We start from the raw sequence: 15,191 nt of genomic DNA on the forward strand, positions 1-15,191 counted from the left end.
TTTAGTTTTATAAGAAACTGCCAAACTGTCTTCCAAAGTGGCTGCAATGAATAAGAGTTACTGTTGACCCACATCCTGGGCAGTATTTGGGGTTTCAGCCGTTCTAATAGATAGGCAGTAGTATAACATTCGCAAAGAGTCGGACATGACTGAGCGACTGAACTGAACTGAGTATAACATTGTTGTTTTAATTTGTAATTCTCTATTGACAGGTGATGCTGAATTTTTTTCATATGATTACTTGTCATCTGTGTATCTTCTTTGATGAGGCGTCTGTTTAGGTGTTTTTCCCATTTTTTAACGGGTTGTGTTTTTATTATTGTTTTAAGAATTCCTTATATATTTTGGATAACACTTTTTTATGTTTTTGTAAATATTTTCTCCCAACCTGTGTTTTGTCTTTTTATGCTCTTGACATTATCTTTTTCAGAGCATAAATTTTTAATTGCAAAAAAAATTTTAATTTTGGAATTAAAAAAATTTTTTTAATTCTTTATTTCATAGATTATGGTATCTAAAGAGTATTGTGATAAAAAGTCATTGTCATATCCAACGTCATCTAAATGTTCTTCGTTTTCTTCTAGGTGTTTTATTTTATTTCATTTTTGTTTTGTTGTTTTGAATTTTTATATGTAAATTTAAATCAAATTAGATATACAAAAACAAATAACAACAAAATACCACCCTGTATTAACTTGCTAGTAACATAGACTAGGTGGCTAACCAACAAAACTTATTTCCTTGCATTTCTGGAGGCTAGAAGTCCAAGATGAAAGTGTCAGCAGGGCTGGTTTCTTCTGGAATTCTCTTTCCTTGCCATACAAAGACATGAGGAAAATTTGTATGGCAAAGTCATCAGCCATATTGGATACAAGGACATTTTGATGTACTAAGGGCTAGAACTTTAATTGTGAATTAGATATGAATTGTGAGAAGATACAATTCAGTCTATAACATTTACTTATTTTAATATATTTTCTTCTGAGAAGAGAATGGTAATTCTTTCATTTTCTTAAGTTATTATAGAAGAGAATTTAAGATAAGGCATATTTTATCAATAAATAAGCAAATCCTACCTCGCTTAACTATTAAGAGTTTTAAGAGTGAGTTCGGGAACTGTCTGTCACATCCTTATCCTCATTGACTAGTGTGTTATCTAAAACAGAATAGGTACATAGTAAAGATTTGTGAGTTAGATGAATATATGAAAGAAATACCCATTTACTTAAGACACTGTGCTAATTACTGTTAGGAAATCAAGGAAAATACTGTACTGCTTTCAAAGAGTGTGCAACATTAAGGGAAGGATTATAACATTTGAAGTCTGACAATAAAGCCATATTGCAAACTCAAATGCCCTCAAGGGTTAGGCAACTAATTTAAATGTGTGAAGAAACTATGAGTAAGAGAATAAGTAATGACAGGGCCGTCCATAAACTGGAAAATCAATGCTAGCTTAATCAAGTTATACTTCCTTAAAGCAACTACAGCAATACTGAACTACCGAACAAAATACATCTGAAGGTTTATTTAGGACTTAAATCTTCAATCTGAGTAAGCCGAGTAGTTCATTCTACACAATCAAACCATTGCTAGACAGCAATATAATCTAGGCAAGCTCTAAATGTCTTCACTGGTTTAAAATATGTAAGTAATATGATATAGAAATCTTTACCAATTTATAGACTGTATTAACTAATACAGTAGTATAGTAAACCTAACTTTTCCCAATTGTAATACTCTATGAGTCCTTGAATTTACATGATAGACTCACTTTCTTTAGTCTTTACCCATACAATTTTTAAATGTGTTTCTGTTATTCTGGAGGGGCTTACAGATTATTTACTGAGATCCTATGTGGCTAAAAAGAAATCACTTTGGCTCCATTACCATAAACTAATGCTGTGTCTTTGTGTTTCACAACCACTATCAATTCCCTTCCTACTGTACTATTTATGTCTCAACTAAATGTGTATATTTAGCAAATATTGAATGAATTCCTCTACTAAAACATTCTCTTCCAAAAGAAAATGTAATGATTAGTATTTTATAGTCTATATTATACCTAGTGCTTGATTTAACCTAGGGCTATATGTATATATAAATTTTCATAGACATGGTTAATAGGTCCAATTTATAGCCCCCTCAAACTTTTTAGATATAAGTGAAGGGCTCTTTAATCCCTTCTCTTTGATAGATTTATGAATTGAATATACGTGTACATCATCAGACCTCCTGGCTCTACAGTTGGCTTTTTAATCGGATATTAATTTGGGAAGACATTTTAAGATTTCCAATAAATATTAATATTGCTGGTTAACAAAAAAGGGATTTTTCCTCTCTGAATGACTTTCATATTCCTGAAAGGTTTCAAATGGTAGAATATTCACGGAGATGCAAAATTACAAGATGCAGCCAGGAGCAACCGGAACTTCTCTAAAATGCTCAGCAAGGACCCTGCTGAGCTCAAACGTCTCCACACATTTTCCTTCTCATATTTAGAAGAACTGTAAATCGCTGGAAACAGCTACTTCATTTCTGTTCTCTGGCCACAGTCTGAATCCCAGGAGGCATTCCAGGGGATATGGGTTTGATGGCTTCAGCACACCCTCCTGAGGACTCCGCATACAAACCACAGCTGAACTGGCCGCCTTCAGAAAGACAGGGCATGTTTCCAGCCGGCAATAGGACTGCATTATCTCTTCTCCCTGGAGAGAAAGAGCCCTTTTGATCAAGTCTGCAGTCACCTCAGGGTCAGAAGGGAGCACCTTGCATTAGTCTTTCTGGCTCTTCCCCAGCCGTGAGTGGAGTCCATCTGCTTTTCTGCCAGCACTGTGTAAACCTGAGCAGCCACATTAGGAAGGGAGGGGCAGGGAGAAGGATGAGACATAAAGAAATCCAGGTATGAACTGGGGGCCAGATGTTTCTGTCGGAGGGGGCAATCCCCCTCTCTGCTGGATAGTCCTGTTTTTGTGTTGCTGAACTCCAGTTTTCAGCACCCCAATTTTTATGCTCTCTCAGATTTAGGGTTCATTAACCTTCCTGCTTTAGAAGCACATTTTTAAGATAATAGGTGAATGAAGAAGGCTTTCTGCCTGACTGGAGTATCTTTCTTCCAGGAAAATTCCATCTATGCATTAGAACAAATTTTAAAACTGAAACTGTCAATTCAATTATCTTTAAAAAGAAATAAATGCACAGGATTTTACTTTATAGTTATCTTTCTACTAGATAGCATGAAACCATATTCTAAGAAGCAGTTATTTCAGCTAAGGAAATCTGTTATGTGAACATTTCCATAGGTTTAATAAATTACCACATACACAGTATCATGGATGATTAGCAAAATATTAGATCTTTATTTTTTAATTAGCAACAAATCCCCAAATATTAGTAAATATTAAATTCATCACCTTCTTTCAGGAGATTTTTCCATAGTGAGTGGTAGAAAGCTTCTCTAGATGCCAAAATGAGATACCAACATTACCAGTGTTTGAAGATTGACTCGAGGGAAATACTGCTGATTACAGCAGAAAAGACAGTGGAGGGAGAGTAGGGGAAGTTCGTTCTTCTATTCATGAGACTTAACATGTAAGCCACACCAGACACACTGCCATGGATTAAATAAATGCCTGTGACTTCCTTCCTTCCTTCCCCTGTACTCTGAGGAAATTACTTAAACTAGAGCTTTGCTCCTCAAAGCACGGGCTGCAGATGACTCCAAAGCTTGTTAGAATGGCAGGCTCAAAGCCCTGTTCCCAGAACCACTGACTGAGAATCTGCCTGTTAACAGATTCTCCCTGTGATTCACATACACATCAACAGTTTGAGAAGCATCATGTGGTTGAGCTTCAAGGACCCTCTTCTTTAATGACCCATGGCCAAACGGCATACAAACCCATAAGATGTGGTTACTTCACCAAGGTGTCCCAATTTAGCTCAAAGGAAGACTTGTGTTCTTGCTTTTGGTAGAACTGGAAAGCAGATGACCACAGTGGACATTGGTGTTTTCCCATAAACTTTTATATATGGTGCCTTTGTGTTCTAGACTAGGAAAAAGGAAATTCAGAGTGATCAGGGGAAGAGATGAAGATAGCAGAGGAAAGGGAGGGAGTGAGACTAGTTCTATCTATCTTCAAGAACTAGTTTTGAAATTCTAACAAAGAGGACTTGTAACCAGAAGTTGAATGCCATCATTATAACCCATGATGATTTGGTTTGGGGTGATAATTTGGAGCAGAAGCACCTCTCCCGGTTTCTTCAGTAAGGGCCAGCAGCAGCATCCGTGGGCACTGTGGAGGAGCAGAACTAGCTGCTGTGCCCAGAGACAATTAGGGGGCCAGCGCAGTTCAGGAGCATGGCACTGGCAGTCAGCCTACCTTTGATCACTGCACTTTCAGGATGTTGCTAAAACAGAAGAAAATGCATGGACCATGGACAGGTTTGGGAACACACCAAGTGCTGCTAGCAGAAAAGAACTTGCCTGCCAGTGCAGGAGACCTAAGAGACATGGGTTGGATCCCTGGGTTGGGAAGATCCCCTGGAGGAGGGCATGGCAACCCACTCCAGTATTCTTGTCTGGAGAATCCCATGGACAGAGGAGTCTGGTGGGCTACAGTCCATAGGGTCACAAAGAATCAGACAAGACTGAAGCGACAGCACACACACACACTGAGGATGCCTAGAAATAACTGTTCTATAGTCAAGCGCTGGAAGTAAATCCATCTTCCCCTTCACATCTGCAAATGTTTTAGTGAATGGTACTCCTTTCCAGGGATTCCCAGGTGGCTCAGTGGTAAAGAATCTGTCTGCCAATGCACGAGACACAAGAGATATGGGTTCATTCCTTGGATCAGGAAGATCCCCCGGAGAAGGAAATGGCAACCCACTCTAATATTCTTGCCTAGAAAAATCCATGGACAGTGGAGTCTGGCGGGCTACTGTCCGTGGCATCGCAGCCGTACACAACTGAGTGATTCAGCATACACATACTCCTATGCCACCAATTGCTCAAGCCAGGAACTATAAATAATCTTTGACCTTTCTTCTCCATCATTCCCATATACAATCAATGTGCAAGTCTGATCAATTAAAACTCTTTAATATTCTCTAATTCTCACTTTCACTTTCTCACTCAGAGTAACATCTTGTTCCAACACCATTGCAACTGGCTACACTGAGACTCTTCTTATTCTCCTCCAAGCCATTTATTATGGTTTGGAAGTCCATTTTTACCTTGTTCCTGCATAACTCACTAGTTTCACCTTTATCCATTTCCTGACACCCCATGCGATATTTATGTATATGAATTTTATTTCTCAAATGCTTTTGTTTCAACTCCAAGTCTCTCTACATGTTTCCTCAGTTTAGTGGGCTGTTCATGCTTTATTGCTCAGTCTTGCCTGACTCTTTGTGACCCCCATGGACTGTAGCCCGCCAGGATCCTCTGTCTGTGGGATTCCTCAAGTTGGCCAAAGTATGACTCAACCTTCAAGTCTTAACTTAGATGAAGCTAAAATACACTAGATAATTGGGATGCCACTAAAATGTTGTCACAAGTTATACAGCACATATAACAAATAAAAGTTTCCTCCTCTCAGAGATCAAGGGGAAGTTCCAAGAGGTTTACTGGGACCTTGATTAACATTCCCATCTTTAACAATAAACCAGCTAATGGATATTAAAGTCCACAAAGTCCTATTAGAACTTTAATAGGTGGATGTTACATTTCCTTCATAGTACAGTTCCTCAGTAGAAGCATCTCAAATGTTTTTCTTCTGTCAAACATATGAAACATAAGCTGTGACTAATTATAAGTAACTCTGAGTTACTAAACAGACTACATTACTATTTCTAGTCAATCATATGCCCTGTGTTAGCTGTTCTACATGACTTTGAGCCTATGACATCAGAATATTTTAGTTAAGGGTTAGCAGAATGCTTTTCTAATAGTTCTCTATTCCTGGTGCTTAGCAGACAGCTTTGTTACACAGAAAAACCCTGGAGAATTGCAGCAGCCTTCTTCTCCAAGCTCATCCTCTTCACCTCCAGTTACATAAATAAGTCTAGCAAGTGGCTTACTAGCATTCTCTCTCCCTCATAGTTTGAACTCTGTTTCAAAAGTGAAACTTCTGACCCCCAAAACTAGAGCACAGCACAGCTCCATGGTTTCACTTCACATGTATTTCATGTGACCAGTTCTCTCGGATGTTAATCACATGATTTTTCACCTAGGCTTTTCTCAAGATACAAAAGTTCATCAGAGTCAAGAATAGCTTTAAATCTCACATCTCTGCATTCAGGAAACTGTTAATTTTGCTCTTTTCAGAAACAAAATTTTACTATGTGGTTCAAAGTCAATTAAAAAAAAAAAGACTCAGAGGTCTTCTGCAAAATTCTTTCCCTCAGTGGATTCATAATTTATTTTATGAAAGACAGATGAATTAAAAATGCAGTAAAGAAATTTAGAGTCCTGCATTTGTGTCTTTTGGTGAGGGAAAGGGTAAAGTCCTTATTGACTCCCACGTGTGTTTTTACTATAAATGGGTATTATTTCTATCTCCTCTAACATTCATACAGATTTCAATATACAGAGAAATCTGAAGCCAAGTGAGCTTTTCATGGTTCCTCTTTTTCCTGGTGAACATTTTACATGGCTATTGTGAGACGGTGTCTTCAGAAATTCTTCTCTTCGAGATCCCTTTTATTGGACATAATATCCCTCCCAACTTGGAAATGCAAGCAGGCCTATATATTTCCCATTTCTTGACTGTTCTGGCAATTTTCCCCAAAAGGGAGGAAAAACCCTATAAAATTTCTTTTGGCCCCCCAAAGCAGAAACATCTGCTGAAGTCATGAGTAGCTTGTTGGCGCGGCTTCGAAGTCCCAGCCTGGAGTTGATTATCTCCCCGCTTCACCAGTGTCCGTGCACTCAGCAAGGAGCGCACTGAAAGGTTTCTGGGAAGACTCATTATAAATAATGAGAGCATGGAAGAGAAGAAAGAGGGAAACGGTTCAAGCTACTTTGGCCCATGCATTTTATGAGTTTCACAAACTAAAATCATTAGACCACCAAACTGCTCAATTAGAAATCAAGATTTTAAAAATTAGGCCATTGCTTTCTGTAAATACAGCTGCTTGGCAAATGCAAATGAAAAACGTGACAGATTGCTGGTTGATTTTTTTTCCTATCAGGAAAAAAATAAGTCAGTTATTTTAAGTGACACTCTGGGGAAAGGATTGGTTGCTGATCTGTCTTTAAGTTGCCAATTGCATCTTACCTCACAGTGAAGCTGGCAGTAAGTAGAATTTTCTGGCTTGAGTGCACAGGCATTTTTTATCCTTTGAAACAGTTTAACAGGTGCAAGTGAAGTCTTGCTAGGAATGCTTATGTATGACAATATACTCTTTCCTAAATTAATTCACTCCACTCAGTGTACAATATAACTTGTTGCAAAACTTTTGGTGTGCTGTCAATTCAATCAGTTACTTAACAGATGAAAATAACCCTAGTTCTTTGCATCCTTCAACAACTCTGACAATTTTATTATTTTTCTACCATCAGTTTTTAACAACTGACAGGGTCAAAATGTTCTTTGTCATTCTGATAGGATTTGCAGGGAAAAAATATGAACAGAATGGATTTTAAAAGGCTTGATGAAAGTATTTAGATTAAAATTTCAGTGTATACCTAATAGGTATATAAGGAAAGGTTAAAAACTAGTGAGCTATGAGTGTCTACAGAATGAAGTTCATTTGTGTAAATGGAAGTGACTTATTCCAAGACAGAATTCTCAAACTTGATGGCATCATAGACATTTAGAGAGCTTGTTAAACACATACTGCTGAGCCACAGCACAGACTTTCTGATACAGTAAGTCTGGGGTGGTACATTTACGTTCCCAGGTATAGGTTATGGAGCTGGCCAGGTGACCACACTTTTCCAATCTCTACTTTAAGAGATAGAGAGAGGAACCAAGTCAAAATCCTAGAGTGTCTATCTCTAGAGGCTCCTCAGATTTCAAGGCTAATGGAATACTAACCAGCTTTCAATGAGCTCACAGGCTCATTTTCTTTTAACTCTGGGTACCAAGTGCATCTTCACCCATAGTCCACCAACCAAACACCATAATTTCATGCTAGGGTAGTCTAAGGTGACTATTTGACATAGATGTTCTCCTTTTCACATCCATATGTCTATATTGCCATTTTATTCAAATGTCAATTTCTTTTGACCATTGATTGCTCTGATGACTTACTTTTAATTCTTTTCATATTAAAGTCAAATCTGCCCCAGTACCACCCCAATCCACACTCAGAGACATAAACACCACAAGCAGGACTTCCCTAGTGGTACAGTGGATAGGAATCTGTCTGTCAATGCAGGGGACACAGGTTTGATCCCTGATCTGGGAAGATTTCACATGCCATGGGCAACTAAAGCCCACATGCCACAGTGACTGAGCCTGTACTCTAAAACCCATGAGCAGCAACTACCGAGCCTGTGTGCTGCAACTACCAAAGCCCACATGCCTGGAGCCTGTGCTCCACAGCAAGAGAAGCCACCGCAATGAGAAGCCCGTACATTGCACTGAAGAGCGGCCCCTGCTCTCTGCAACTAGAGAAAGCCCACACACAGCAACCAAGACCCAGCAAAACCAAAAACTAAACAATAAATTATTAAAAAAAAAAAAAAAACTCACAGGCTCTTCTAACAATTCAGTTTGCTTTCTCATCATGCACTGATGTGAAATTCTCACTTGTAAATTCCTAGACCAAATCTCAGCCCCCTCATATCTTTCAGCTTAGATTCACACCCTGCAGGAGTGTCTTCTGACAATAACTATCTCTGAAACTTTTCCTTACTAACACCCCATGTTTCTACAATACTTCTTTAATAAACCTCCACCAACAACTCTGCTCAACAAACATGTACACAAGCACCTTATGTTCCTGGAGCCTCGTTTGATGTTCCTTTGGTGAATTTCCCACTGAAGCCTACTTTGTAAAATAATTTTTATAATAACTTTTGTGCTAATATAGAAGTATTTCTTGATGACTCAGCCTTTTATAGTTTAGTATATTTCTATGTTTTATTGTAAGGACTATAAAGAGCATTGAGTTTTTTTTTTTAATATTGTATTAAATAACTCCAAGCCAAGATTGATTTCTGACAACCTGTGCCTTTTAATTTTTAATATTTTATCTTGAACTAATTTTAGACCTACAAGAAAACTGCAAAATAGTATAAAGTCCTTATGTCCCTTGCCCTGCTTTCCCTAATTTACTATCTTACATAACCAAAACATTAAAGAGTGATTACATATCTATATATTATAAATCTATATCTATATATAGATACATCACATAAAAACAAAAGTAAACACAGAACAACTCGTACTCTGGCACCGGTCTCTGTTGCTACGGCAGAACTCACGTTGGATGAAAGTTAATGATGAATTCAGAGATCCCACATTTCTTATAGGTGCCAGGAGTAAATTTCACTCCACATGGATTTTTCTCATCAATGTAGATAACTCCCAACTACCATGCTTCAAGGTATGAGAATTATTATCTCAGGTATGTTTTAAGTCTATTTCCCTTTTGGTTTCTATTAGAGTGGGCTACAAGTTAAACATTTGTGGTATTAAAAGAAATGAAGGAAGGAACTTTATCATTCAGGCATAAGGGTCTTTCCCGTGCCCATAGCCTTCACCTAAGGGGTCCATTGACAAGCAGCTCTGGCTCCACAGTACAAATCGTGGGCACAGCAGTCTTTTCCGAGGCTGGAGCATCAGCACCTTATGTCCAGGCTGCCTACATGCATCTTATAGCTACTGCTCTCCAAAGTCTGGTCATCCTCACCTGGGCACCATGAGGTGCTGCGGGGGACAAACTAAACTCCCAGTGTTCTTATCACATGGAGGTATCTCCCCTCCCTCACAGCCAGCCACTCTCTCTGCTAGTTCTCCAGTTATCCCATTCTATCCTCTCTACATCACAACTCTCATATTAAAATTCCACTAAGAGCTTTCTCTCATTCTAAACTAAAACATTCTCTCATTCCCAGGATGCGTTGCATATGACGTGTTAAACTCGATCCATTTTTCTCCTCAGAACATTCCCTGCAATACATGTATCTTCAAAGCTACATTACATTAAATATGTTAAATTATATAATGTCAAATATGTTAAATATATTAAATTATACTTGTCTGACAGATTCCATAATCTGTTTTTTAAGTAAAGTTCTAAGTTTTAATCTTCCAAAACCATATAGAAGAAAAAAAAGGATTTGTGTTAAATTTTCAAACTTTTGGTTTGGAGGAAAGAATGGAGGGAAGAAAGAAATCATGGTATTACAGGAAGGGACATTAACAGGTATATGATTATTGTGGAGAACGTTAAATATTTTATAAAAACTGATACTTCCAAATCTCTAAAGACAAAGCTGACCTATATTGCATGTTGTGTGTAATACTTAACAATGTTTTAATTTTATACACAAGACAACCACTGAAGTTTTTACTTCAGTTTGGGTGACTATGTGAAACACTTGTAACCATTCTATATTCACTCCCTGGGACAGCTGTGCTGATTGATCATGGCAGTTTGCAGGGCTGCATCCTAAGGAATTCACAAAATATCTCAGCATAATGCCCTAAACACCCACCATTAGCGGACTCGAGTTAGTAATTGGCCCTGCTGGATCTCTATGTTTGTCTTGATTTTAGTTCATGTTTCATACACTGGCATCGTATCACATGGATTAAATTAAAATGCTGTAATAAATATATATCAGCATTATATAATGTAGTAAATATACTTAGAAACATGTATTGGTGGAATATAATAGATTTTCCCTTTTTAGGTTAACGGTCCAGGGTATTTATTTCTGGTTGACAAGAGCTGTGTTAATATTAATATTCAGTGACCTAGGCTCCTTATATCTGCGGCTCCCCTCTAATTGCTACTGCCTCACTGTCATCTTCAGCCAGCGAGCAAAAGAGGACAGAGAACGTGAAGGAGGCAAATATCCACCTTAAAAGCTTTGTTTCAGAGCTTACTCATATCACTTCCTCTCCCATTTTACTGATGAGATCTAGTCACAGGGACTCACTGAACTATTGACACAAGAAAGCTTAAAAAATGTATTTTAGACTATTAATTTCTTCAACAGGTATCACGACAACAGGACAGGACAGTGACGTCCGCTGATAGCAAGAGCTAATAAGTTCAGAAGACAGCAGCACAGCTCCATCTTCTTGCACAGCTTATTGGAGTATAGTTGTGGTTTCCAGGTTTGGACAGTTAAGCACAGAGATATATTTGGAGAAATGCAAAAAGATAAAGATGACTTAACTGTTTTTATATAAGCAAGTATATCAATGTTTCACTGTGCTCTAGGGTCAAAATTTAAGACATTTTAATATATGTGAGCAACAATTATTCCTTTTCTAAAAATTTCACTGAAATTAAACTTACAAATTTGTATTAGACTGTTTAGACATTTGAAAAAAACTAGGAAAGTGATGTTTTATATAACTTGTCTTAGATTTTATATTTTTATACATTTTAGCATATTGTTAAATGACATTCCATCACTGCAAACAACAGGGGTAGGTCCAAAAGAAAATATTGTTTTACGCTTATGTTAAACTCCAAACGCATATAATGTTGATTATTTTCCAGTTTTTAATTTCATGTGTTCTAATATTTGCATCTCAGGATGTTAGAATGAGACAGATGTAGTGACATTTTCAAAGCCAAGAAAACCATAATTTGGGAAACAGACAACCACATGCAAGTCCAGAAACAATTATAAACACATGGGTTACCTGGCCCACACTGGTAGAAAAAGGCTAGAAAGGAATACAAGAACAGCATATTTACTCAAGTTCATCAAAATATCCGCAAAAGTAGTCTTCAAGTGTGTGCTCATTACATATTATACAAATAACATTTCACATCATTTCCCCATCCTGTTTTCCTCTCCAAGGCTTTCTATTGGCTTTCTAAAATACAAAAACACATGCAAATACACATACATAATCAAACGCAGTTTAAGATTTACATCAGAATCAGAATACCTACTGGAACATTTAGCCACTGATATATTATTGCACATAGTACTAGAAAATTAACAAAAATTTCCAAAATTTTTGTGCTCTATATCTTTGATTTGCCTTTAACTATAAAAGGTTTTCCTCATCCTTTAACAATATAACTAAACTTTTAAGTTGATCATAATTTTAGTCTATTTTTAGTCCATTATTCTTCAATACCTGATTACAATTATAGCCAATATATTATCACTTACAATTATATAATAATCTATACAAAAGAACTATTCTAAAGCCACACATATATAAAAGCCTAAATAAATACCTGGTTGATATACAGAAGGCAACTGATAAATGTCAGCAATATATATAAATATTTATATGGGAAAATATTTATAAAAACCAGATGAATAAATTAATTTTATTTTCAAGCACATATTAAAAATATAAAGGCAAATGCTAATATTTGTTCACAGAAGAGCTACATGAATGATAACTCACTTACAAGTGGTTCCCTACATCTGTTTGCTACACCAATGCCTCATTAGGGATTGAAGCACACACACCCAGCACTTAGCACATGAGAACTCTGCCGGCATGGAACACATTAAGCTTCATCAAAATGCTTTTGGAGTCCATGAAATGCAGTGCTACAAGGGAGCCACACCAGAAGCAATTATTAAGTGACTGGGGAGATAAATGTAGCTATTAATACTGCACACCTGCCATTCTTCCCCCTGCACTTTGATCTAACAGATGATGATTTGTAATGGCACAACCTCAACACCCGCCCACCTGTAGTTTATTAGGAAATTAGCCAAGTAACAGGATTACTTAGTTACCAGCGGCAGGGAGGTAGACGTGCAAGGAGTCAGTTTTTGTCATTTCACGGGTGACACCTTCATCCAGAAGTCACCCTTGGCATCTGTGCTGCACTTGGCCTGTGACATGCAAATGGAGCATCCCAGTGGGCACGTGCCTCTTCTTATTCAAAGACTGGCTTTATGGAATATTGTATTGCTTTTAACAGAGATGTACATATGTATTCATATCATTTTTGAATAGTATGTATTTGCCCACTTTATACCTCAGGAGTGAAAACCATATTTTGTATCTTCTCTCTGTTACTGTGTTTCACACACTATTTAAACTTCATCTAAGGGTGGAGTCTTTGGAGATATTTATAAAACATGAGAAATAACCACATAAGTGCTTATTCAGCTACAGGAAAGAAGCTATTAGGTTGTTTTTTCACCAAACAATGTGGAAAAAAAATAATTCACTGCAGGACAAAAATTTCAGTTGTTGTGGAGCCTCTGCATTAACTTGGCAGTTTCATTTATTGTACTTCATTTGCCTCGAAAATACCCTCACCATAAACTAGCATTGTAGAACAGAGACATTTCTTATGGTGGTAAGAGTAAGAAAAAGCATAAGAATCCAAGAACAATAGGCAAGGAAACACCTGGAGTAGCAGAAAAGTCACTCCAAACCAAAACTAGATGTCAAACTCTAGTATGCCTATTAATATTTTGGGGAAATTTAACATATACTTAGTGTCTCCATGGCAAACAAAATAGATACAAACCAAATGATTTTTTAAGCATCCAAGATACTGCATGATTAAATTCTCTTTTAGAAATGTGTTTCCATTTGTAAACAATACTCTAATCATTATAATTACAATTCCAAAATCATGAAGTAAAGTAAGTTGTGTGTTTTGTGTGTGTGTGTCTGTATGTGTGTGAAAGACATACCCAGATTCAATGTCAGTGTCACCTGGAAACTTTTAATGCTCCGTCATTTTTTCCCTTCTAGAACTGTTTTACTTTTCTCATAAGAAAATAGAATTGTTCTTTAATTCACTTAACAATGACTTTTCTGGTCATTTCACTTTAAACCGTGAAATCACTAAAGTGGTAAGGTCTTCATAATGTGTTATTCACATGCTTCCATGGAAATTTCCATTGTTTCATGAAAAACAAAAACTGATTTGAATTGATAAATGTCACATATGAAACAAACCTGCTACTGCTGCTGCTAAGTCGCTTCAGTCGTGTCCGACTCTGTGCGACCCCATAGACGGCAGCCCTCCAGGCTCCCCCATCCCTGGGATTCTCCAGGCAAGAACACTGGAGTGGGTTGCCATTTCCTTCTCCAATGCATGAAAGTGAAAAGTGAAGTCGTTCAGTCGTTCAGTCGTGTCCGACTCTTAGCAACCCCACGGACTGCAGCCTACCAGGCTCCTCTGTCCATGGGATTTTCCAGGCAAGAGTACTGGAGTGGGGTGCCATCACCTTCTCCACAGGATCTTCCCAACCCAGGAATCAAACCCGGGTCTCCCGCATTGCGGCAGATGCTTTACCATCTGAGCCATCAGGGAAGATCATAACTTTGACTAGACGGACCTTTGTTAGCAAAGTAATGTCTCTGCTTTTTAATGTATTACATGCAAACTGAAGAAAATAAAATTTTTTTAAAAAAATCTTGAAAGAAGAGGGAAAACATTAAACCTTACCAATAAAGAATAAAAAGAATTACTTAAAATAATAAAACCAAGTGTTTTTGAGTATATGTGCTTATGTATATCACATATATATACATATGTCTATGTATGTATATTTAGGTATGCTTATATATAAGTAAAATGAATGACAGCAATAATACAAAGAAGGGAGGGAGGAATAAAGACTTTTTTATTATAAGGTAGTCACATTATTTATGATGTGGTATGGTATTATTTGAAAGTGGACTTAGATTAGCTGTAAATGTGTACTGCGAATTCTGAGGAAACCACAAAGAAAAACTTAAAAATAAATATAACTGATATACTAGGAAAATAGAGGAAGTGCAATAACATAAAACACTAAACAAAACCACAAAAGGCAGAAAATTAGTGGAAAACAAAAACAGAAACAAAGAACAAGAGCAACAAATAGAAAACAATAACAAATACAGTAGATATTAATCTGACTATACCAACAATCACTTTGCACATCAATGGTCTAAATACATCAAGTAAAATATATGATAGAAATTGTCAGAGTGGATTTAAACCATGACCCAACTCTACCTTGTCTACTAGAAACCCACTTTAAATGTGAAGGCACACATAGATTAAAAGGAAAT

The sequence above is a fragment of the Bubalus bubalis genome, chromosome 1, assembly GCF_019923935.1.
Source record: "Bubalus bubalis isolate 160015118507 breed Murrah chromosome 1, NDDB_SH_1, whole genome shotgun sequence".
Taxonomy (NCBI): Eukaryota; Metazoa; Chordata; class Mammalia; order Artiodactyla; family Bovidae; genus Bubalus; species Bubalus bubalis.